The 26,076-nt window shown below is 42.0% G+C and overlaps 1 protein-coding gene across 2 annotated transcripts in view; it reads right to left on the reverse strand.

The window, feature by feature from the left end:
• Positions 1-4,383, reverse strand: part of glu (structural maintenance of chromosomes 4-like protein gluon) — a 134,272-nt gene extending 129,889 nt beyond the window's left edge. For both annotated transcript variants that reach the window (XM_068344913.1, XM_068344912.1), the window contains exon 1: positions 4,206-4,383. The gene's annotated coding sequence lies outside the window, so the exon portion shown is untranslated. The remainder of the gene's footprint in view (positions 1-4,205) is intronic.
• Between the last annotated feature and the right edge of the window lie 21,693 nt (positions 4,384-26,076).

Here is a 26,076-nt window from a genome sequence, read left to right on the forward strand (position 1 = left end):
TTGACCCACTCTGCTGAGGCCGTCAGCCAGGACGTTCCTCTTCTCCGGAATGAACCTGGCCGAGATCTTGATCTGCTCCCTTTCGGCCCATTCCGGGAACTCCAACGTGAGGCCGCACAACTCCCTTGATTTTAGTCTTCCTTGCTTCTTTATGTAGGCCACCAACGTGGCGTTGTCGCACATCAGTGCCACGGTGTTTCCCCGGAGCTTCTGAACGAACTCTGGGTGTGCATGTACTGGTGCGTGCGTGCACGCGGGAGAGACCTGGCGCGCGCATGTTGATTGCAAGCGTGCAGACGCGTGATGGCACATGTGCGTAGGAGAATGACGGTGCGTAGGAGAACGCTGGCGCGCAGGAGCTTGCTAACGTGCAGGCGAGTGCTGGTGCGCGGGAGAGTGCTGGTGCACAGGAGAGATTTGATCCGCAGGAGAGCACTTGCGCACATGAGAGGGCTGGTGCACAGAAGAGCACTGGCGAGTAGGTGAGTGCTGGCACGCGGGAGAGCGCTGGCGTGTAGGAGATTGTGGGCGCGTAGGCGCAGGGTGAGCAGGAGTGTGCTTACGCGCAGGAGAGCACTAGCGCGTTGGAGATCGTGGGCGCGCAGGAGAGCGTTGGCACGTAGGTGACCGTGGGCGCAGGAGAGCGCTGGTGCATAGGCGCAGGTTGCAACTGCCATCTATGAGGGCGAGCAGGTGCTGTAGAACACTGACGAGCAGGCTGGTGAGCGCTGATATCCTGTAGAAGGTTGGCAAGCTACAGGGCGATGGCGCACAGCTGCGCACTTCGGTAGGGCCTCAAGAGGCTTTACCGGGAACAGGAACGGTGATGGAAGGTCAGCAGGTCTGATAGGTGGTAGGTTAGGAACTGGGATGTGCCCTTTGGAAGGGCGAGCATCAACCGATGGAGATCGCGAATGAACTGCAGAGAGGTCCAGGACCGAAGTCGGAGGACTCGTAGCAGGTCCAGTGACGGTCGAAGGTCGAGGTCCAGATGACTGAAGCGGAGGCTCCTCTGCAGGTGAAGGCTGCGACGACGAAGCAGAAGAGCCGAAGAGGCGCCTTTTCACCGATGGTGAAGGGAGACCTCTAAGACAAAGTGGAGGGTGAGCTTTCCGACGAAGGCGCCATCTAGGGGCCGTTGGATCAGCAAGCTGACCGTATGCTGCAGCAGTCCTCCGAAGAGGATTCTCTATGAGTGAACTCCCCCGAGGGGGAGAAACACTCGCAGGAGACAGATGTTGGACTTAGTTTCCCCTCGAAGGATGTACAGGAACGGGGGAAACTAAGTCAGCATCAACCGCTGGAGAGTCTGGAGGGGCAGAGGAGTTGGATGAGATCATATGTGACACCTCTGACATCACGTCAACAAGGGCCAAAGGATCTGCCTCTGACAGCGATGATGACTGCTGAACAGTAGCACCCTTGCAGATGATCTGCAGCAATGCATCCTTGGAGGGTGGACCCGAGAGGCCCAAGGACGACCAAACCTGTAATAAAGGAGTCAGTGACAAGGCCTCACCCAGGGGGAGAGGTGGGGTCGCTTCGCTAGGGGAAGCAACATCATCTCTAGAGGACCGGGGTTGGCCGACAATAAATTGGTCTACGCTACTACTTGACGGTCTCTCGTAAGAAACCGATCGAGTACGAGCTTTGGAGGAGGGTCTGGAGACGGAAGAAGAGGCCTTGGGATTTCCTCCCTTCTAAGGAACCTTCGAAGGAGAAATATCCCGCTTACACTTCTTTCGCCGTTGCCCAAACCTCTCCCACTGGGAGGAAGACCACTCCCTACACTCATTACACTTATTATCACTATCACACCGTTGACCTCTGCAGGTGGGACAAAGGGTGTGGGGATCTGTCTCCACCGCCGACATATATGTTTCACAGGGCCGGCCAGCGAGTCTAGGACAGGTGCGCATGGTTGCAGAAGTCAACTCACAAACACACACTAGAAAAAGAAAAAGCAAAAACAGATTAATAGTTGTCCAAATTAAGGAGAAGGATGAAGAGCGGCAACGTCCGTTCACCATCCAAGCCATAAGCAAAGTGAGCTAAATCACAGGTGTGTGAGTGGGAGCGGTAGCAAACTACCCTCCCCTACTCCCCGCTAACTAGCGGTGTGGGTAGTTAACCCTCGCTAAACTTTAATGGCTCGTCATTTCAGCTACGCCGAAAGTAATACTCCTAATAAATAGTGTGGTTTGTATTCCAGTTATGGAACAAATTTATATTGTAAATCAAAAGAGCTCTGTACCTGACTTGTACTTTTTTGCTCCCTTAGTTCCTAGAATTCACTGTAGATAACTTGATCAATTCAAGAGCGTTTCAGTGGCAGAACAGTGAACTAATCGAAAGGAGCAGTAATTAGAAACAACGCAATTGGACACCGCTTAACCAGGGAAACTGCTGGAGGGCTTTTTTATCCAATCGGAATTCAATATTGTACTTCCAAAATTCCAACAAGGTAATGGGAGCATCAAGCGTTGGTTGGAGATGACCATTCTTAGGCACCAAGACGTGAATATGGTAACATTGTACTCAGAGAGTGACGAAGTTCGACAGATACCAGCGATTTTTTTCTATAACTTAATCCAAAAATTCCCCCAACAAAGGTCGTTTATGAGAAAATTTCCTTGAAATGGCAAGACCACGTTTTTTTGGTAATGTTCAAATAGTTTGTGCGAAGTAAGGTTGCTAGGAAACATTGAAGCACTTTGAAAGATCCTTACTATCTTGTGGCGATCTTTTTGTTATACTAGCTTGCTTTGCATATACAGTAGTGTACCACAGAATATGTGCCCGTCCATCTCATAAAAATGTTTTCCCTTCAAATGAAGATGATGCAACCCAAAATGGGGGAATGTAGTTCATTGGGTTGCTGGATTGATTTATGAAATTTTTGGCCTGAAGTTCGTTGGGACAAGTGTAAAATTTCTTATTACTAGTAAAATATATTTCCTTTACAAAATATGACTGCGTTACTTTGCTATGAATAAATAGGGTTGCGAAGCAAAAGCAGGGTAAGCTAAAATACCGAAGTCTAAGGAGAGTCGGAATGGGGTATTAGGCCACCATTATGTAAGTAGGTAAGGACAAAACTTATAAATTAGGTTAGGAAGGGATGTCTAGGTTAGGTAGTATTCTAGTGTAGGTTTTACAGAACGACGGACACAGCTTATGAATGTCTAAAAAACAGAAAAGAGATTAATATTTCCTGTGGTGGCGGGAGACCTGGTCTGTCATTATACAAAGGCTCAGATTCAAATTAGTGTAATTGCAAAGATCACTTGAATCCTGTGTCTCCATGTCCAAACTAATATTATAATATTCTATAATAAAAGTGTAAAAAAACTATACACTCTAAATCAAACCTTTCACTCCCCAGTAGAATTAGTTAGGGACGGAACAACATTTTGAACAGAGAGAAGTTTTTCCTGTAGTAAATAATGCTTTCACGGAATTTGACCTCTATCTTAACAAAAAATAAATTGAAAACCAGTTAGACTGTCTATGAACGGGGATATTCTTAATAATTTTTGCTCTGCCATGTACTCGCTTTGCTCACAGAAAAACACCAACTCCTATATACTGGCAAGCGGTACATGCTGATCTGCGCACGCTACCCCATCAACTATCCTAAACTATCCCCCCTAACCCAACCTACAAGCCGTGTCCTTACCTACTTAAATAACAGGGGGCTAACCTCCCCTGCGACCCGCCTTATTCTAAGTTAGACATAATAATAAATGCAGGTGGCCGCTATCATACATACACCCCAAAAATTGTACTAGTTGTCAAATGTGATACATCCAAGCCTAAAGTTATCCAGTTGCCAGCTGCAAGCAGGATATGTTAATTACGTCCTACGATACCTTTTTACTGGGGCTAAAAGTTGCTGGTGTTCAGTTGAGCCAGAAACTGTGACTCAGGTTAAAGGGCAACTGAAACCTAATTATTTACACATCTATTTCATCAAAATTCATGCAATTTTAAGACATAAAAAATGGAATCTAATATTTTCATTGTTCGACTAAACTCAAGTAGGAGGGTTCAGAATTGCCCGTTACTTCTTCGTCAACTTTTAAACTTCCTCTAGCAACGGGGTTGTCAAATTTTCACCATATTAGTGCACTGGTTCTTTATGAACACAAACATTGTGTCTTTCAAACTTAAATACCGATGTGAAAACATATAATATGACTTACAATTGCAATAAGTTGAAAAGGTGATTTGGCGCGCACAGACCAGTATCAACAATATCGTTGCCACACTTGAATTGTTTTCTAAATATTATGCATTTTCAAAGACATAAATGTTGCTCATTCTTCATATTATCAAATAAACTAATATTATAAACATTAGGAATTTCATATATGTGGCAATTGTCCTGGCTTACGTTCAAATAAATATACAAACAAGAGATTAACTGGAAACTCACAGTTTTAAATGTTATTATTAAAAATCATAGATACTATAAAATTAATAGAAGATATATTTTCTTCACGGATTAAAAAAAAGAGGGTATACGAAGACTAATTTTTATATAAATAATCTAAGATGTATCACAATAAAGGAGCATAGATGAAAACTAGAATCGCCTGAGAAGATGATAGACAAAGTGAAATAAGTTGTAATTTGCATCACCGGGACCCTGATAAAGAATGAAGAAAAGTTGAATGCGGACGGTTAAAGAGTTTTTGATAATAATAGAAAATTAAATGTGGAGGAATGTTGATTTCAGTAAAGTGGAAATGAAAAGTGTAAACTATATCCATGTATAAATCAATGAAATGTTACTGATAGCAATTAACAAAGAAAAAGTAGTCGTAATGAGTGACTTAAATTACAAAGCGGGAAGTTATTTAAAAATCTGTTAAAATGTTGTTTTATATGGCGAAAGATTCCAGCACGAAGATTGCTAATGGTAATTGGATTTGTAAAGGAATTTCTTTTACAGATGAAAAGGATAAGAAATCCGTGATCGATTATGCCCTAGTCAAGGAAGAAGAGGAAGGTAGTAATGGCTCCTTACAGGATAACAAACGAGTTATTTGGTATACCTAGATCACTATATAATCCTACATGAGATTAATTGAGTGATACTAAACAGGAGAGCTACATAGTGGTATGACACTAACTGAAAGTTCAACAAGATAAAAAGGAATTACGTACGATATGCACAGAAAATTTAGACATAAAATAAGTGTTCAAAAGGGAAAGAAAATGCAATGGAAATTATAAGAAAATTTTGCATTAAGGAGACAAACAGAGTAAACAAAAAGTCAAAGGGATTAAGAAAATTAATTAAACTAATGAATCTTCGGGAAAAATTGATGGTATTATTACAGTTTCAACCAATTCCCCCACCATCTACGTTTATTGGCTCAAAATATCTCGGTTAGATTTCGCCAGTCATCATCTATCTTTAGCTTTTAATTCAATACTTCTCCATTTGTCATCTCTTCCTTCACGCTCCATAGTCCTCAGCCACGTAGCCCTTGGACTTAAAACTAGCCTAGTGCCTTGTGGAGATACCCTCACCATGATCTCATATATGGCACTCGAGTAATCTATCTTATAGTTTAACTTCTAATCCTGCCTTGTCCTTTAACTCGCAATATCCTTCTGATGGTTTTGTTCTCAAACCTACCAAATCTGTTTAATATTGCTTCATTGTCATACACTGACTCATGTCTGTGAAGAATTTTTCTTGACTCTTCCTTTTGTATTTAGGCTCTCTGCTAATACTTTAGCCACGCCTTGAACGTTTTCTCCTGTATTAGGTTTTCTTTATCAAAACATCGGGAGAACTATTTTAAATCAACTTAACTTGACAGTAGCATACGCCATGTTCGTGACGCCACAGTGTAGATATGCACAGTAAAGGCCTTACCTCGGCGTATATTGATTCTTTCCTTAAGCTACTTGGCTCGAGATAAAATATTAAACTGAATTTGAATATAATTTTCAAAGCAGCTTTTATTTCTCAGTACCAATTAAGGTCTGTTAATTTTAAGACGTATGCCCATCCCATCATCCCATTGCTAATTTATTATTTAATCTCTTATTTTTTTGCAAGCCAGAATACGTAGGATTATTGTATGTATAAACTCCCTTAGAGCAGCAAGATTTCTCTAGGTATTTTGTACAAAATCCTGCCTCCTATGCACTCCTTGCAACAATATATTGCCCTGTCCTAAAGTCTCGATATGGCACCTCCACTGGGTTATTCTGCGCAGCATGACTCTCACCTGTCTTGAAAGGTGAAGCCAGGTGAGCCCCCTTGACCCTATCGGCGCCCCATTCGTACTCGAGCAGTGACCGGATGACCAACTTGGTCAGTAAATCTGTGCACCTCTGGCTCACCACCCCACTTCCCAAAACTAGACTCACACCAGAACCTGTGGCTGAAGATAGTGTAGACACGAGCCTGGGAGTCCATATTTGCCAAAAGTGAGAATTCTATGGGTGAGCCAGTCAAGGGTGCAAAGTGCAAACTGTGCAACGATCCGGTCAACAGCCATTTGAGGACAAGGAGTGCAGGTACAAAAACGTAGCCACTTATTCCCCAAATTTTTAGCTTAGACTAATTTTTACTTAATTTAGGTTAACTGGCTATTACATATTTCGGGCTGTGTGCACATTTTTTTTTTCATATCATCTTTACTTTTGAGACTAGCAGTCTCGGGGTCACCGAGCCACGTGTCCGTCCCAATTTTGATTATTAACTATTGCAGAAGACCACGTGTCTAACCAACCCTATTTTTTATTAATTTGCATTTCTGTTGTTACATTTTGTATTTGTTCAGATGTCCATTTCTTTTCATGTAAATTTATATAATAAATCAAGATTAAGTTAATTAAACCTCGTCGTATTTCTATTCCTCCATTTATTTGATTGTCTATTATTATTATTTAATCTCGGGACAGTATACCCGATATTTTGAAAGGAGTAAGTAACTTGAATTAAGTGTGTTAGCGAGTGACTTATTATTGAATCTATCTGCTTCGAAGGTAAAGATCCATATCTTTAATTTTTACTTTACATCTCTGCTCCCAAATTTTATTTTGTCTCAATAATTACTTAACATAATATTCCTGTCCAGCATCTCACTGGGGTCCCTGGGACGAAGTCGAAACAGAGCCTGCGAGTGTAGATGACCCTAGACCTGACAAAGCTAGAGTAGGCCATTAATTTACTGTTATTTCACGTGTGGAGTTCTCCGGCCTCTGGACAGAGTAAAATTTCCTTTTGCATTTAAGGGGGATGGTTAGTGAACTACGTCAGTAAAGTTATTAGAGGTGTTTGTGCCCTGAGCCATAGTGCTCCTTATCCTCCTGATCTTTTAGGAACTGACGTAGGGAGACTTTCCTGGAGCACCAAGTTCCCACTCAACACTTGAAAAATTCTCCACAATGTCCATAGAGTAACACCAATCTCACCAAACTGATATATAGTCTGCTTTTTTTTATATACAATTTCAGGCGATTTAATTTTCAAATCTTTCTTAACTTAGCCATTGTCTGATTTGCTTTTTTCAATATTTCACTAAACTCTAATTCTAAAGTCCCTGTATTGGAGATCGTAGTTCCTAAATACTTAAACAATTCTACCTTATTAATTCTTTTTCCTTTTGATGATGTTTCATCTTCCACTGCATACTCCGTTCTCATCATCTCTGAGCCCAACATCCTGTGATATTTCATGTATTCTGGTGAGCAAGCATTGCAACGCATGTGGTGTTCTGCTAATAGGAACAGCATCATTAGCATACTCTAGATCTGCTAATTTTCTATTACCAATCCAGCCCAACCTTCACCACCATCTCCGACTGTTCTACTCATTACAAAATCCATGATGGTAAACAACATAGGTGACAACTCATTCCCTTGGAGTACTCCTGTGTTCACTGGAAATTCTTTTGATAGGGCTCCACTAACATTAACTTTGCACTTGCTATGATCATGAACAAACTTAATCAAAGTCACATATTTCCGAGAAATTTCATAATAATGCAGGACTCTCCATAAAACTGGCCGGTGTACAGTATCAAAGGCATTTTCATGGTCCACAAATGCCATCAAAGGGGGATTTATATATACTACGCATTACTGTAGCCTACATGTCTCAAAGTGAAAATTTAGTCTGTAGGCCTACAACTTCTACCTTTTCTAAATTCTGCTTGTCCATCTCTCAGCTTTTCACCAATCTTTCTATCTAGTCTCTTCAGAATAAACACACACACACACACATATATATATATATATATATATATATATATATATATATATATATATATATATATTATATATATATATAAGTGTGTGTGTATTCATAACAACTGACGTAAGTGTGATGCCTCTGTAATTATTGCAATAATTCAGGTCTCCCATTTTTGCTATTTTCACCAAAACTCCTAACTCCCATTCATCAGCTTTTGCCTCTTCACGCCAAATTCTACAAAATAATCTTGTAGGTATTCTGGGGGTCACTTAATTTTCAGCCACTATCATTTCAGCAGTTATTCCATCGTATCCAGGGGTTTTCCATCTCTTTAGTTTTTAATGACAGTTTCGACTTCAAACACACTGAATTCATCCATGAGTACACCAAGGTCTTCATCAGCTTTAGGTATATGAATCAAATTATTCCCTTCTTATCTCTTATTCATGACCTCACTAAAGTGTTCCATCCAACGTTGTCTTTCTCCATCTTCTGTTGTTATACAGTAACAGATAAATCTCTCACTTCTATAGGTATATGCTTCTTCTTCTTTGACCCAGTTGAGATTTCATTAATAATTTTATGAGCAATTCTTACACCATAGCCAGTTCCTGAATTCATAGCTCTGTCAGCCTCATCTACTTTCCTGTCTAAATATTCTCTCCAGTCATTCTTGGCTTTTCTTTTCACCTCACTATCAATACTGGAATACTTAGCATGCTCTACTTAGTAATTTGCATTACTTCCTTGAAAACATTCAATGATCAATTTCTCTCTTTGTCTCTTTTTTTATGGTATCCCAAGTATCATTTGATACCCAAGTCTTTCTCCTTGTAACTACGTGTTCAAAACTTCACTACCAGCAGACTGATATATGTTCTTGATATTATACCATTCTTCATTAGTTGTCTGCTCCTCGTTTCTTAAAGCCTCTAAGATTGCAAATCGATTCATACATTCAATTTCAAATTTTTCTCTGTACTCATCTTCTAGAAGCTTAGTTGTATCAATCCTAGGTATTCTATCCATCTTTCTGTTGGGTGCTTCAGTTTTAATTTCAGTGTGACAATAAGGAGCTGGTGATTACTACCAATATCTCCACCTCTATAGCTTCTTGCATTTCTTAAGAGTCCTCCTTCTCTCTTTATTAATGGCAATGTGATCTATTTGATTTTTGTAATTGCCACGTGGTGAAGTCCATTTGTGGATTTCCTTGTGCTGGAAAAGAGTACCTCCAATGACAAGATTGCTTGTTGCACAGAAATTTATGAAATGTGCTCCATTTTCTTTTACAACTTCTCCAAGACCCTCAACACCCATCAAATTCTCTATCCCTTCCAATTTTAGCATTGAAGTCACCTATCACAATTTTCATATCTTTTTTGGGATCTCATCTATTGCACTCCGCAGTTCATCATAGTAATCATTTTTCCTTTCTTCAGGGGAATAATTTGTTGGTGCATAGCAACCTATAATACTCATATTGCACTATTTGGATTTAAACTTTGCAAGTAACAATCTATTATTTACAGCTTACCACTCAGTTAATGCCTTTCCCGCTCTTGGTGTCACCATCATTCTTACCCTTTCTCTTCCAACTCCATCTGTTCTTCCAGAATAGACAAATATATATTGCCTTGGTCTAAGGTTTCCTTACCAATCCCCTTACAACGTGTTTCACTTAAGGACAAGATATTTAAACTATATTTCTCAATTTTACTCTCCACTTGCTGTAACTTTCCAATCTGATTCATGGTTCTAGCATTCCAATTACCAATTTTTAGTTTTTTTTTTCGGTATTTATAAACCGGGAGATTCTTAGCACCCCACTACGCCTAGGATTGGGGCCATTCTGTCATCTCTTTCCATTGACTGACTAAATCTATAGAGGATTCATTGGTTGGATTTATCAAAGGATAGCTAGTTTCTTGTGATGCATAGTGCCTATCTAACTAAAGTAAGTGACCCCTGCCAGTCCATACTAATTCCAGTATAATCAACTGGGAGGCATCAGGAGTAGGAGTTGAAGAGACAGTTTATCTATCACTTAAACCCAATTCCTCCACACCCAAAGTTCTCGTTTCTCCACCAGGCTGCTCCTTCGCTGATATAACCGTTAGCAAACAATCATTACTAAGACATACCGCCTGGCACAGTAACCAAATTCGGATATCTATTAATTTTTTTACTTGTGGTCATATATTTCTGAGATGATTCATACAAAAAATTTACTCAAATCTCCGCAAACTAAGGGTTACGGAAATATTTACCCCTTTAAGTTTGTATAATTGATAATTAACACTGAAATACTAGCCAAAAGGGCTAACGTGCGTAATGAAGCAAAGTCTGCTTGACAGAACATAGGAACAGTGAGATGATGTTTAATAGCAAGTGAAGCAAGCATATGGCAGAACAAAACCCAATAAATGATTGGCTCAATTGAGTAACAAGGTATTTGTAATAATATTAAGATGAAGACTGCTACCAGTGACTCGACTCCATAGTAAATGATAAGAAAATTTGCATTTTCTATGCATCCATAAGTCTGGCAAAGAAAACCTTCAGTGTTTGACTGTGTTTCATTACTATAATTCGATTTTGATTAAGTAAGATTTTTTTTATTATGATTGGTGTGTTTAAGTTGGACAGCTTTTTTTTATTTCCCTCGTTTTTTGTATTCTCTCACCCAAAAACCCATATTTTCCTCTGATTCTGATTATTTGCTGCAGAAATAAAGGTGAAATTTGTTGAAAACACACAATTAAGCTAGAATCTTTTTTTCATATTGGATAACAGTTTGGTTAAAACTGTAATTTCACTAAATTAATTCATCTTGGAAAGTAAAACAAAGAACAAGACAAGAACTTAACTTCAAGAGAACCCCACAGTCCAAACCATTCTAAATTATGTTATACTTGAATTGCAACAAAATACGAATTACAATTATAAGGTTTCTTCCCTATCTAAGATCGATATGATAATAGTATCTATTTGATTATCGAAAAAGCCTACTGTGATTCCAGCTTAACTCAATATCTAACTCAAACAAGCAAACACAATTAATCAGTCATTTAGACAAGCTGTTCATCCTACTTTTAATGATGTCCAAAAAACAAATTTTTCTTGATAAAAATAATGATTTGATAATCAGAATTTAATCCTCTGATAGAATGTTATTAAAACATCAGATTCTTATAAGAGACTGTTTACATATTTTGAAAATATAACGCTAATCCCCTTAACAGCCCCCACAAAAAGGAAAAAGAAATCTTCAGCTCCATCCCTCGTAGCTAGAGCATTTGAATGTAATTCCATAAAAATTCGGGCTAGTTTATTTAACAGCAACGCGTAAATACTCAGAGCTCCTTCATGGCGATAGATTTCAGTCCTCTGATTGGCTATAACTTCTTCAGCTGTCATTGGTTGTTGTATTTTTTTTCTGAATATAGCTTCACACACACACACACACTAACATTGTAACGAAAACGGTCAATTATTTCTTTGAATAATTTACATTATACTTGAAATGTAATAAAATACGAATTAGTCATGTACTATAGTTCCTTCACTATAAAAGCTTGATAAAATAATAGCATTTATTTGAATATCGCAAACTAGCAAACAGAATTAATTAGTCATTTAGACAAGATTTAAAGATCATCCTATTCCTTATGGCATCGCAAAGACATTTTCTCAATACAAATCATTATTTCGTAATTAAAATATATCCCTCTGATAAATTTTATTATTAAAACATCTTATTATGCACCATCTTTACATGTATTGAAGAAAATATATCCCCAATTCCATTAAAAACAAAAAGTTCAGGTCTGTTTTCCCTAAAAGCTAGAGTGTTTAGAAGCAATATTATGCAAATTTGGGTAGATTTTTCAAACAGCTTAACATCATAGCCACAACCCAGTTAATTATTCCTTCAAAAATGATATACTTATTTAGCCTTTGCATTTGAAAAATATTGTAGAAAATTTTTTTTGTGTTGAGTGGGAACTTGTAGTTCCAGGAAAGTCTCCCTACATCAGTTCCTAAAAGATCAGTAGGGGAGGATAAGGAGCACTATCGCTCAGGGCACAAACACCTTGCTAATAACTTTACTGACGTATTTCACTAACCATCACTCTTAAATGCAAACAAGGAAACTGTACTCTGTCAGAGAACTAGAAACTCCACACGTGAAATAAAAGTAATTTGATGGCCTACTCTAGCTTTTTAAGGTCTAAGGTCATCTACACTCTTCGGTTCTGTTTCGGCTCTGTCCCAGGGACCCAGTGAGATGCTGGACAGGAATCTTACGTTAAGTAATTATTTTGACAATGGCAAAAAATGGGAGAAGTGATGTAAAGTAAAGTAAAAGTTAGATATGGATCTTTACCTTTGAAGCAGATAGATTCAATACTAAGTCACTCGCTAACACACTTTTATTTTAAGTTACTTACTCCTTTCAAAATATCGGGTATACTGTCCCGAGATTAAATATTCCTAATAGGCTTAATGAAATAAATGAAGGAGTAAAAATGCGACAAGGTTTAATTAACCTAATCTCGATTTATTATACAAATTTACGTTAAGAGAAACGGACATCTGAACAAAAAGTAAAAGTATCAAAACAAAATGTGATGTGATAAAAAGAAATAAAGAATAAAAAATATGGTTGCTTAGACACGTGGTCTTCTGCAATGCTTAATAATTGAGATAGAGTCGGACACGTGGCCCGGTGACCGCGAGACTGCTAGTCTCGAAAGCAAAAATGATATACAAAACTACACACAATCCCACCGCACACAACCCAAAATATGTAACAGCCAGTTAAACCTAAATTAAGTAAAAATTAGTCTAAGCTAAAAATGCGGGAAAAACTAAGTGGCCCCATAATTTTACCTGTGCTCCTTACAGAAGCTAGCCCTTGTCCTCAAATGGCTGTTGACTGAATAGTTTCACAGTTGCGCCCTTGACTGGACCACCCCTGGAATCCTCACTTTTGGCAAATAGGGTTTACCAGGCTCGTGTTCTTCCCTATCTCCACTTGGCAGGTCCTGGTGTGAGTAGAGTTTTGGGATGGGGGGCGGGGGAGGTGAGCCAGAGGTGCAGAGATTCACTGACCAGGTCGGTCAGCCAGTCACAACTACGGCTTCTGAACGAATGGGCGACGCTAGGGTTGTGAGGGTTCACCTGGCTTCACCTTCCAAAACAGGTGAAGGTCATGATGCGTGAGTAACCCAGTGAAGGTGCCATATCGGGACTTTAGGACAGGGCAATATATTGTCGTAAGGAGTGCATAGGAGGCACGATTTTGCACAAAATACTCAGAGAAATCTTGCTGCTCTAAGGGATTTTACATATACAATAATCCTACCTATTCTGACTTGCTAAAAAATTGATAGTTTAAAGATCAGTTAGCAATGGGCTAGTGTGATGGGCATATATCTTAAAATTAACAAACCTTAATTGGTACTGAGAAATAAAAGCTGCATTCAAGTCAGCAGTAATAAAATTATATTCAAAACCAGTTTAATAATTTACCTCAAGACACGTAGTTTGAGGAAAGAACCACCATGCGCTGGCGCGTAAGGCTTTTGCTGTGCGTATCTACGCTGTGATGTAACGAACATGGCGTACGCTATTGTCAACAGGTTTGATTATTTTAAAATAGTTCTCCCGATGTTTTGGTAAAGAGAACTTAATGTAGAAGAGAACGTTTAAGGGGTAGCCACAGTATTAGGAGAGAGAGTCTAAAATACGAAAGGAAGAAGAAGAGTGAAGAAAATTCTTCACAAATATCCATTACCTATTTTATTACTACTATGCATTTCTTGGCCGTGTCCAATTGATTTTCGCTGATAAAATCCTACCAAAACATTGGATATGGGTCATATGTTGGAAATAGGTATTTGAAGCCACAGCCTAATTGGCAAAAATATGCAATAATGTCTAATGTGAATAATAAAGGCACTTACCAGAGTAAATCTAAGAAATTGAAAGGGTAACTTAGCTAAATTTAGACGCACCCAGAGACAGACTATGTAGACGTCATTATTGAAGGCCCTCCCACTCATTGATACTCTATTGTAGTATGACGTAGTTACTAGACACTCCAGTTGTATAGCCACTTTATGAATGAAGACACACAAACAGCTACCCTATACACTCTCTCTCTCTCTCTCTCTCTCTCTCTCTCTCTCTCTCTCTCTCTCTCTCTCTCTCTCTCTCTCTCTCTCTCTCTCTATATATATATATATATATATCATATATATATATATATATATATATATATATATATCATATATATATATATATATATATATATATATATATATATATATATATATATATGAGATCAGTAGAATAGGTAAATTGTTAAATATGGTTGATGAAGCTAGTCAGTGAGATAGTTTGCAGTCAAGAAAAAATCTGTCATTCTTGTTGTGAAAATTTAGAAATACATTAATATAAACAAAATATTTTTATATCTCATTTTTTTTCCAAACTCGTCATTCATGTATGACCCCTATAAAATTTAATTTAGGCTTCCTGTCTGAATCATTTGGTGTTTGTGCATGATCTGTTATCCATTTACCTGTTAATATTAATCATATGACGCATGCGGTTCTTTTCTTTATTGCATACTGCAAAAACACGCAGCATGAAAGCAGCCTTGCAGCCACAAGGACAATTTGCCAGGCCTGCCATAAGTGAAGCACCAGACAGCAGTCACGTAGAACAGATTAGCTTTGACGTATGAATGCTCTGCTGTCCTCGTCCTCTTATCAGCGTGTTTACTATTGTGAATGAAAAGTTTACTGGTATTACGTCTGATGTCATAGTTCACGTCACAACCAGCCTCTCTCTGGGTGCGTATAAATTTAGCTAAGTTACCCTTTCAATTTCTTATATTTACTCTGGTAAGTGCCTTCATTATTCACATTAGACATTGCTGCATATTTTTTCCAATTAGGCTGTGGCTTCAAATACCTATTTCCAAAATGTGACCCATATCCGATGTTTTGATAGGATGTTATCAACGCAAATCAATTGGACACGGCCCTGAAATGCATAGTAAATTAATAATTTGAGTTTGTTTTTATATAAATTGTAATTTCTTGTTCTTAATTTATCTACAATAACTATAAATATTTTACCTCTACCCAGTTGAACTCATTCATGAAATACGTGATTGTATGACATTACATACAACCACCAATCACAGCTAAGAATGAATCAGCCAATGAGACACCAGATATTTCCCGCTGAGGAAAAACATTGAGTTCCATTTTATTACTAAATGATTGTTTTGAGTTTGTTTCCATAAATTTGCAGTTTTAAAAACATCATTTATCTGAAATATGTATAGGCCTACACTAGCGTTTTACCCCTACCCTTCATGACGACAAATTTCCTGATAAACATATGATTTGATAATCATTGTTCAGTTACATTACACTTAAAATGTAACAAAATACAAATTCAAGTTACAGTACTTAGTTACTTCACTATTTAAACTCGATGTAATAAAACCCATTCTACTCGTGATCACGTCGCAAAGACATATTTTCTGGATAAAAAATAAAGATTTTAGTAGTCAGAATCTATTTATCTAATAAAATATGTTATCAAAACATCACATAAGGGGCTGTCTTTATATTCTAAAGAAAATATATCTTAAATTCCCTAACAAAATCTTCAGCTCCGTCCCATAGCTGGAGGGTTTGAAATGGATTTTGACATAGAAAAAATCTATTTCTGGGCATGAGCCATGTCGTCCTGATGGAAGGTCCCTTCGGCAGCTTCCTATGTATAACATTTCTGCGAGTGATATTACAAGAAAATTACCGTCAGGTATCACAGGGTTCTAAACCCTGGAACTACTATCTCGAGTATAATCAGGGACATATCCGTAGATAACCATAGATATCTGCATTCCAAATAGACTTTACCCAGTCTGGTCAACTAGGGGGAAAGATGAGTGAGGAGCCATTATATATCCTCTCTCCCTATGGTGCCCCCGTTCATCTCTGATGCCTCAATCCTTTGTTTGCAGCATAGTCCTACACTTGTTGTTATTTTGTTGTGCGCCCTTTATCAGCTTTTTTGAAGTTTTTCTTCGTATGATGGCATCTTCTTCGTCGTCTAAGTTGAGTACCAACTTCCCTTTACAGAAGCTATTTTATGGAAATTCAGGCAGGTTTCTCAATCAGCAACTCACAAGATCCCAAAACTCTCCCAGCGGCAAATTTCTATCCGCTGACTGGCCAAATCTTCCTCAGCTGTGACTGGTGGTTCCCTTCAGTAACTACAGCAGAAGATACACACACACACACACAACATTGTAGCCAGAAGCACAAGCTAGTATTCCTTTGAATATGACATATTTATTTAAGTAATACCCCTCAACAAGATCCATTATCTATTTATAACAATTAATAACTATATTAATTCTATTGCCATGAAAATTATGATTTGCAGTCATAATTTATCTGCAATAAGTATAGGCTTCCAACCCTACCCAGTTAATTAATTCATAAAAATACCATTGCATGACACCACACAAAACCACCTATGAGCTGAGAAAGAGTCAGCCAATGAGACGCCAGGTATTTCCCACTAAAAATGCATAAGGGGAAAGGGTTCATCTGGATTATAATACGTTGTTGCCAAACGAGTTATAGTCATTTTTTTTAGTGAAGCAGATTTGAACAGACTTTCCGGGGTGCCATATTAGCTCGGAAAAGTTTCATGATCGCCGATAATTCCAACCAATCAGATAGCAGGAAACTTTTCCGAGCTAAAAGGGCACCGCTGCGAGTCAGTGCAAATGTGACTCATTCAAAAATAATGAGTATAGTTTTCTCACGAGGCAGTTCGTTCAAACGCTCTAAGAGAGGCTCTTCTGGTTTATATGAGCTGCTATTTGAGGACACGTTAAATTGCATGCGTCACTTCATTCAAACGCTATAACTATGGATTCTTTCACCCTAATTCATTTCATATACATGTAATGATGATATTTTAGTTGCCTGAAAAGAATATTTTCATATTTCTTATATCTTTTAGATATTCAAAGATTTATCAATTACAGACTTTCCTTTCAGTAATCACACTTCTTTTCTTTTAGGAGTGAGAAGCGCAAATAATATGATTTTAAATATTTCTATATTATCATCATTATCTTTTATCATAGTCATTATTATTTTGAATATTTTGTGAGATAAGGTTGAGAATTTTTAGTTCATATTTATTCATTTTAAAACAAAAAACTATCTCAAGTCAGAAGCTCAAAAAGACTACATAGTAAATGGCAATGTACATAAGTGAATTTCCCTTTCATACGTTTGCTTTGTTATAAATATTTTTGGGCTCAAGCCATGGCGTCCTGATGGAAGGTTCCTTTTTGGTAGCTTCCTTGGGTAAATAACTACTAGATATTCCCAGAGAATTTAACCACAGGTTATCACAGAATTCTAACTTCTGGAGCGATTATCCTAAAGGTTTCCCTTTAAGACATCGTATATCAACAGCGGACGCATGTATTAACGCGCCACATAGCTATCTGCACCCCACATAGAGTTAACACTTCGATGTGTAGGGGCAGAGAATAGCTGGGGAGCCGTTCCACAGCTAATCTTGTCCGTGGCTACTTTTGGTACTCGAGATGTAAACAAACGGGCGCCATTGCTAAATGACGTCACGTCCGTCCTCATCCTTCGCATAGTAGCTTGCCTTACTAAGACGGATTTTCCCTGTGCTTACTTTATCGACTTGCATCTTAGCCATGTCTCTACCCTCGGCCTCGCCTTCTTCTGGAAAGTTGAGTACAAGGTTCCAGTATTGTTTAAATAAGCTCTGACCGTAAAGTAACTTTTACTTTTCGAGATATTTTATGTTTTTTGGCAGAGCTGTGCTGCTACAGGACACGCCATTTTATGGTGTCGCTGTTGTCTTGCATGCCTTATTTAGCTAGCCTCAACAGCTTTTTCCGGCCTTATTAACTAATCAATACTATTAGTTATTTAGTCTTCATAGCTAGGAACTTTCCTTATTAACTAATCGATACTATTAGTTATTTAGTCTTCATAGCTAGGAACTTTATATATCGTGTTTTGACGCTCTTTTATTGGTCATCGCCTGACCCCATACCAGATCGCTAGCCTAGCCCCTAGGCCAGAGTGCCTATCATCAGTGTTCATGCATGATATATTACAGTGATCCTAGGTTAAGTTATGAAGATAGTGGCATTATTTTATGATACTGTTTACTGTGATGCAAGTGTTTTCGCCTTCAGGGACCATATAGGGGATAGGTTTGATAGTGTGCCTTTCTAACCTAACCTAAATGTAGGACCCCTATATGCTCCCTTCAACCCCTGCCTTAGGGCATTCCCTCTGTGTAGCCTTGCTCCCCCTACCACGTAAGGGGATCAAGCTCATATCAGAGTACCTATCACTTCTCTGTCCTCCCTAAGGGAATGATCCCCCCTTAGGGTTGCGTCCGAGAATGAGGAACGGCCTGCCCTTCCTCTATTGCTGAGGCTAGGTTCCTGACCTTCCCTGCAATTGCGATACGTCTTCCAACCTTCCTGGTTCAGGGTGTAATATCCCTGCTCTAGGTTAGGCTTGGGGGGAGCTAGTTCTGTGCCTTGCTTGAAACGGTACCCATGCACCGTTCTCAGCCAGGTTGCCTACCTTAGGCTAGGGAGCGTCCTCCCTTCCTTGGTGGCCGTTTTGGTACAGAACCTCCCCTATGGAAGACCCTCCTTCTTCTCCCCTCCCCACCTATCTCTTGTATGACCTAGCCTATACTTAGGTTAGCCTATACCCATCTGTCCCCTGTCCTACAACTCCTTCTTAGGGTGGAGTGATAGGGCTACCTTGAGTCCCTGTGTGCAGTCCGCTCTGGTACATACACCCTTCATAGTGTCCTATGGGGTTAGCCACTGGATGCGTTTTGTCCGCAGGGGTTCTCCCCCTCTTGGGTGTTCCCTAGCCTTCCCTTGGGCTACACTGGCTCCCGGCCGCCTGCGGTTCCCTGCCACTGGGTGATAGGGCTATCCCCTATCATGGGTACACCCATTCAGGTGGGATGCCTTGGGGTTCGTGTCCGTACTCCTACATCCCTCCTTCTGTCTCTTTCACTGTCCTGGTGCCGGTCCCTTGCCGCCTCTACTGTCGGCGATACCGACCTCCCCCCTTGGTGACATCTTCCTTGCCCCCCGTGGCCGACAGCCCTCCGTGTGCCGGAGGGCTGCCGCCTCCCGTCGGCGTACAGCCGATGGCCTACCCTCATACCTCCTACCTTTGGTCGTCCGTCCATCGGACCGGCCCCCGGCGTGCCGGCATCCATTGCCGGCAGTCCGGTTCTGCTATAGCTCACCCTTGTCCCTGTCACCAAGCCGGCAACCTTCGGCTGCCGGAGCCGCCGCCTCCCGCCGGCATGCCGCCGTTGTACCGGCGGACGCCATCCTGGCATTACTCTTGACTTCTCTATTTGTCTTCCCTAATGCCAGAAACTCTGCTGGAGCGGCCTCCGGCGTCCCGCCGGTCTGCCGGCGCATTCCAGAGGCACCAAGAGACTTGCACCCCTTCTCCTAGCTATCAACACATGCTGATAGCCCTACCTTGCAACCAGATGGTTTGACTACATAAATAGATAGGTATTGTCTTACCGTTCTATTAGTAGCCGTGCTGTCTTCTTGCATATCACAATTTTCCAGCATGCTGTGTATCTTAGCATGGCTGGTTGCCGGAAACCGTTACCCTATGGGGTTTTCTACATCCCCAATTCAGTGGTCTGAGTGGTCTCAGTCCCAGTTTTATATCCTTGGCAATTCCTTCTAGAATTCCTTTGCCTCCCTGGCAATCTATGGAGAATTCTACCCTGTGTCCTCGGTCACAAACAAATTGCCTATGGATAAGGTTACGGTAACCAGCCGGGCGGGTTACACGGAGTATGTGTCTATCTACTTCATTTCCCGCTCCACTCTCAAACATCACAATGTTTATATCACTTAAGATTAAGTTAAAAATTAACCTTTTAATATTTAACTTTAGAATATGTCATTAATATGACTTCCCCATACTCATGTTCTCTTTCTCTTACAGGAGGAGTACGTGAAATGCGACCATGGCTTCTGTGGAGTGAAGCGCCCGCACTTCTACGGGCACACGGCGTGTAGGACCCACGCCCCTTACGCCAACAAGAAAGGCGATCTGAAGTTTTGGGACCCGCAGAACTGTACAGTCTGCAAGGACCGCCTGGTCGAGGCGTTCAATAATCCTCCCTCAGCGGAGGTTAGGGACGCTTCTCGAGAGAAGCTACGCAAGTGGGTGCGTGGCTTCCAAAAGAACGCCACCGGACCATACCTTGCCACCGAAGACTTGAGGGCCTTGCTTTTCCCGAAGGCATCCCCAGATTCTGTGGTCCCCAAGGATCAGATCCCCACCGTCCAGATAACGGTGGAACCTGATATAGTCATGGCCCAGTCCATGCACGAGTGCTGTCTGGATACCGACAACGCGGAACGTATGTCGGAAGTGTCGGAGAACACGGAGAGGAACCTCATGGCCGAAGAATTGGACTATGAGGAAGACCAGGTGGAATACACCGAGTCGGAGCAGGAGGTCGCTCCACCTTCCACCCCCACCCCCACACCGACTCCTACACTGACAGACGTATCACTCCCGTCTACCTCCGCTACCCCGGATCCCATCCCATCCAGCGCCCAGGAGATGTTCCGAATGCTCGAAGCTCTCATGGACAAGAAACTCCGTGAGACACACGAATACATCAGGACCATGGGAAGTTCAAAGCAGCCGAAAAGGATTTCGGTTAAGGACCTCCCGGCATGCTCGGACGCCAACCCCTGGAGGTATGCCGAGCACATGCCAATTACAACAGGCAGGATCTTCATCAGTGAGAAGATTGGCTCGATTGTCCAGGAAGAAGTGGAATTCTTCCCGAATTTTGAGGCTTATCCGGACTGTTACGTCCGACTTCGATCCGAACCTGCCTCTAAAGAAGAGACCGAACCGAAGGAGGTGATTGTGTTCGATCTCCCGAAGGCCCAGGCTATGCTGGCCAATACAGTAAAAAGTAGGGGTTTTACCTGCTCAAAACTTCCGGCCCTTAGCAAGAAGCACCCTACCTACGTCGCACCAGACGATGCGACCCTCCCCTTCTTGGAAAAGGCCTTCGCTGCGGTACATAAGGCAGTGGAAGAAGGAAAACCTTGCCCTGCACTGGAGGAGTGCAGACCCTTCTCCCTGATTACTCCCCCCGATGTTCGACACTGGAAAGATGTCCAGCATACATTCGTGGTAGGGAAACTAGAACCTGACGTAGCTGGCCATCAGTTTAACGAAGACCTCCCGAAACTTAATGACCATCTCCTTCGTCGGGAACATGACACGAAGGAAAGGCTCGCCGCATCCATGTCCCACCAGGTACAGCTCGACGTCATGGCCGGTGACACTAGAGTCCCTGACTACTACATGGTGCTCGCCAAAACACATTTGGCGACCGTAGTAAAAGACCTGTACAGCTTCACGAAGGCTCGTAGAGCCTGTCGTGAATTCGTGTTCTCCAGTGCCACAGTGAGACACGAACCCCGGAGGCTGATTTCCTCCAACATCTGGGGTAAGCACCTCTTTCCCTCCTCCCTTGTGAAAGAGATCACCGACAAGGCCGCCACGGAGAACAGGAACCTTCTCCACAAGTGGGGCATGTCGAAGTAAAGGAAATCCTCTCAGGACGACGGCCCTCAGCCTAAGAGGAAATCCTCCAAGCCGAAACCCCAGCAACGTCAACAGAGACGGCAGTTTCCGGGATCCGCTACTCCCCAAGTGGCAGCTCAGCCACAGCAGACCTTTCAGCTGGTCACCCAACCGGTCTTGTCACAGTCACCGGTTTTCACCCCTGCTTTCGAGCAACAGTCAACTACCTTTCGTCCCAAAGGTAGAGGCTCAAACAGAGGTGCAGGCAGAGATGCATCTCGCCGTCCCTCCAGAGGCAGAGGAGGAAGGGGAGCTAGCGGCCGAGGCAGTAAACCCTCGGGACACCAGAAGCAATGAAGTGCTTCCGGTGGGAGGAAGACTCCGCCAATTCCAGGATCGTTGGACCTTCGATTCCTGGGCACACAGCATCGTCAAGAAGGGTCTAGGCTGGAGTTGGACTCAACCACCCCCAATCTTCCAGCAATTCTTCAAACAATCAACCCCCTTCTGCAAGAATATGTCCTAGATCTCTTGAACAAGAAGGTGATAAGGAGGGTAAAGTCAACCAGGTTCCAAGGGAGACTGTTTTGTGTCCCCAAGAAGGACTCCGACAAACTCAGAGTCATTCTAGACTTATCCCCCCTCAACAAGTTCATAGCGAACAACAAGTTCAAGATGCTGACTCTCCAACAGATAAGGACCCTTCTGCCTCAAGGTTCCTACACGGTCTCCATAGACCTGGCGATGCCTACTGGCACGTTCCAATGAACCACCACGCTTCCTCCTACCTAGGATTTCGACTCCAAAGGAAAAGCTACGCCTTCAGGGCCATGCTCTTCGGGCTCAACGTGGCCCCTCGGATCTTCACAAAGCTGGCAGACGCCATCGTTCAACAGCTTCGCCTCCGAGGCGTCCAGGTGATGGCCTACCTCGACGACTGGCTGGTCTGGGCTTCATCGCCCGAGGATTGTTTAAGATCCTGCAACAAAGTTACCCAGTTCCTAGAACACCTGGGATTCAAGATAAACGTGAAGAAATCTCGCCTCTCTCCAGCTCAGAAGTTCCAATGGTTAGGAATCCAGTGGAACCTTCAGTCACACCACCTTTCCATCCCCCAGAAGAAAAGGAAGGAAATAGCAGGGTCTGTCAAGTGACTGCTGAAATCCAAACGGATCTCAAGACGTCAGCAGGAACGAGTTCTAGGCTCTCTACAGTTCGCCTCAGTGGCAAACCCAGTGCTACGTGCACAGCTAAAGGATGCCGCGGGAGTCTGGAGACGTTCCGCATCCATCGCTCGAAGAGACCTCAAGAGACGGCTCCCAAACAGACTTCGGTTACTCCTAAAGCCGTGGTCGGAAGCAAAGGCCCTGAAAAGGTCCATTCCTCTTCAACACCCACCTCCATCACTCAACATCCACACGGACGCTTCGCTGGAGGGTTGGGGAGGTCATTCCCACCAAAAACAGGCTCAAGGAACATGGTCTCCCCTATTCAAGACGTTTCACATCAACATCTTGGAGGCCATGGCAGTCCTTCTAACTCTGAAGAAACTCTCCCCGCCTCCCTCGATCCATATTCGTCTGACCCTGGACAACTCGGTGGTAGTTCGATGTCTCAATCACCAAGGCTCAAGATCGCCCCAGATAAATCAGGTGCTTCTAACAATCTTCCGTCTGGCAGAGAAGAAGAAATGGCACCTGTCTGCAGTTCACCTACAAGGATTCCGCAACGTGACGGCGGACACTCTATCTCGAACAAGCCCGATAGAGTCGGAATGGTCTCTAGACGCAAGATCCTTCTCCTTCATCTCTCACCAAGTCCCAGAACTCCAGATCAATCTCTTCGCAACGAGCGACAACAATCAACTTCCTCGATATGTGGCCCCGTACGAGGACCCCAAGGCAGAAGAAGTGGACGCCATGTCACTGGATTGGAACAGATGGTCCAGGATCTACCTGTTCCCTCCCACCAACCTTCTGCTAAAAGTCCTCTCCAAACTGAGAACCTTCAAAGGAACAGCGGCCCTAGTGGCTCCCAAGTGGCCCCGGAGCAACTGGTACCCCCTAGTCCTGGAGCTACAACCCACGCTGATCCCTCTCCTGGGCCCAGTTCTCTCCCAGCAAGTACAGAAGTCGACTGTCTTCGCTTCATCATCGAAAGTCAGGGACCTTCATCTCATGATTTTCTCTCCTTAGCCGCAAAGAAAAGGTTTGGGATCTCGAAGAAAAGTCTAGACTTCCTCGAGGAATACAAGACCGAATCCACACGACGGCAATATGAATCATCCTGGAGAAAATGGGTCTCATTCGTCAAGGCAAAAAATCCTACGGAAATCACCATCGATTTTTGCATGTCCTTCTTCATTCACCTTCATGAACAGCGCTTAGCAGCCAACACGATTTCTACTTGCAAATCGGCCTTGACTATACCGCTAATGTACGCCTACCAGATTGATCTGTCCAGCGACATCTTCAATAAACTGCCGAAGGCATGCGCTCGTCTACGCCCAGCACCCCCACCAAAACCTATCTACTGGTCCCTGGACAAGGTGCTCCATTTTGCCTCCAATTTGGACAACGATTCGTGCCCTCTCAAGGATTTGACTCAAAAGATTATATTTCTTTTTGCTCTTGCCTCAGGAGCCCGAGTCAGCGAAATAGTGGCATTATCAAGGGACGAGGGTCACATTCTGTTTACAGACTCAGGAGACCTTACCCTCTTCCCGGATCCGACGTTTCTCGCTAAAAACGAACTACCCACCAAAAGATGGGGCCCTTGGAGAATCTGCCCCCTGAAAGAAGATGCCTCTCTATGTCCAGTAGAGAGCCTCAAGGTCTATCTTCGTAGAACTTCTGACTTTGGTGGAGGCCAACTCTTCAAAGGAGAAACATCGGGCAGCGACCTGTCACTGAAACAACTAAGAGCGAAGATCACCTACTTCATTCGCAGAGCGGATCCTGACAGTACACCCGCAGGTCATGATCCTAGAAAAGTCGCATCTTCTCTGAATTTCTTTCAGAGTATGGATTTCGAAAGCCTCAAGAGTTTCACAGGCTGGAAATCCTCGCGTGTTTTCTTCAAGCATTACGCGAAACAAGTGCATGAAGTCAAACATTTCGTGGTAGCCGCAGGTAGTGTTATGAAACCTGCACCTAACTCTGCATAGAACAGTGAGTTACTTGGGACTCTAACTCCTCGGGTGCCTATGTTGACCCTCGCGTGATACGTAGTGAATTCAAAGACACTTAGTGTTTTTCATAGACTGTTCTTCTCTCAGGTGAAATGTCATAGTCGTCACATGAGTGCCGTATGCTTAGTGCATGATGTGTTTTTTCTTTGAAAAGACTAATGTTCCTCTGGAACCCGTGCTTTCTAATAATTTGAAATTTTCTTTCAGATTCAAGAGCGAAGTCTTTCATTACTATGTACATTATAATTTATTGTAAATACCTTTACATCCTTTATTGCATTTACTACCATATTCTGCAATTGTGAAATAAAATTTCTATTTTATTTACTTGTGCGTCTCAATCCGCTCCTACTTATACTATGAAATACATGGTTGTCATAGTTTTATTATCCTTCCCCTTTTTCCTCTATAAAAAAAGATGAAGATAATTGGTTCAATCCATATTATATACTCACCCATGCTATGTAATATTCCTAACTGAATACTTACTTGCGCTATACCTTCGAGACCAGACTGTTCTCCTTTACAATATACAGTGCCTAACCACCACTTGTCTGTTTTTTGAGAATGTTCCTATACGAATAGCAACCATTCTGTCTTGTCTCCGAGTTCTTCACGTTCTCCCCGCAAGGTGGGTAGCCCTTCAAGAACCACTTTGATCCTCAGCATGGTCCGTTGGGACTTCTCTGCCAAGGGGGGCAGGAATTTTCAGCCCCACAGAACCTCTATCTAGATTACCATGCTTACTCTATTCAAAGCCCTCGGCACTTACACTAAAAGGGGAAAATCTACCACGATACATTGATTCTCTGGTATTCTTCTATGAGGATGCCATGGCTTGAGCCCAAAAAACGGATTTTGAGCGAAGCGAAAAATCTATTTTTGGGTGAGATAGCCATGGCGTCCTGATGGACCCTCCCTGCTACTTCGTCCAGCCTTTC

The sequence above is a fragment of the Palaemon carinicauda genome, chromosome 21 (assembly GCF_036898095.1).
Source record: "Palaemon carinicauda isolate YSFRI2023 chromosome 21, ASM3689809v2, whole genome shotgun sequence".
Taxonomy (NCBI): domain Eukaryota; kingdom Metazoa; phylum Arthropoda; class Malacostraca; order Decapoda; family Palaemonidae; genus Palaemon; species Palaemon carinicauda.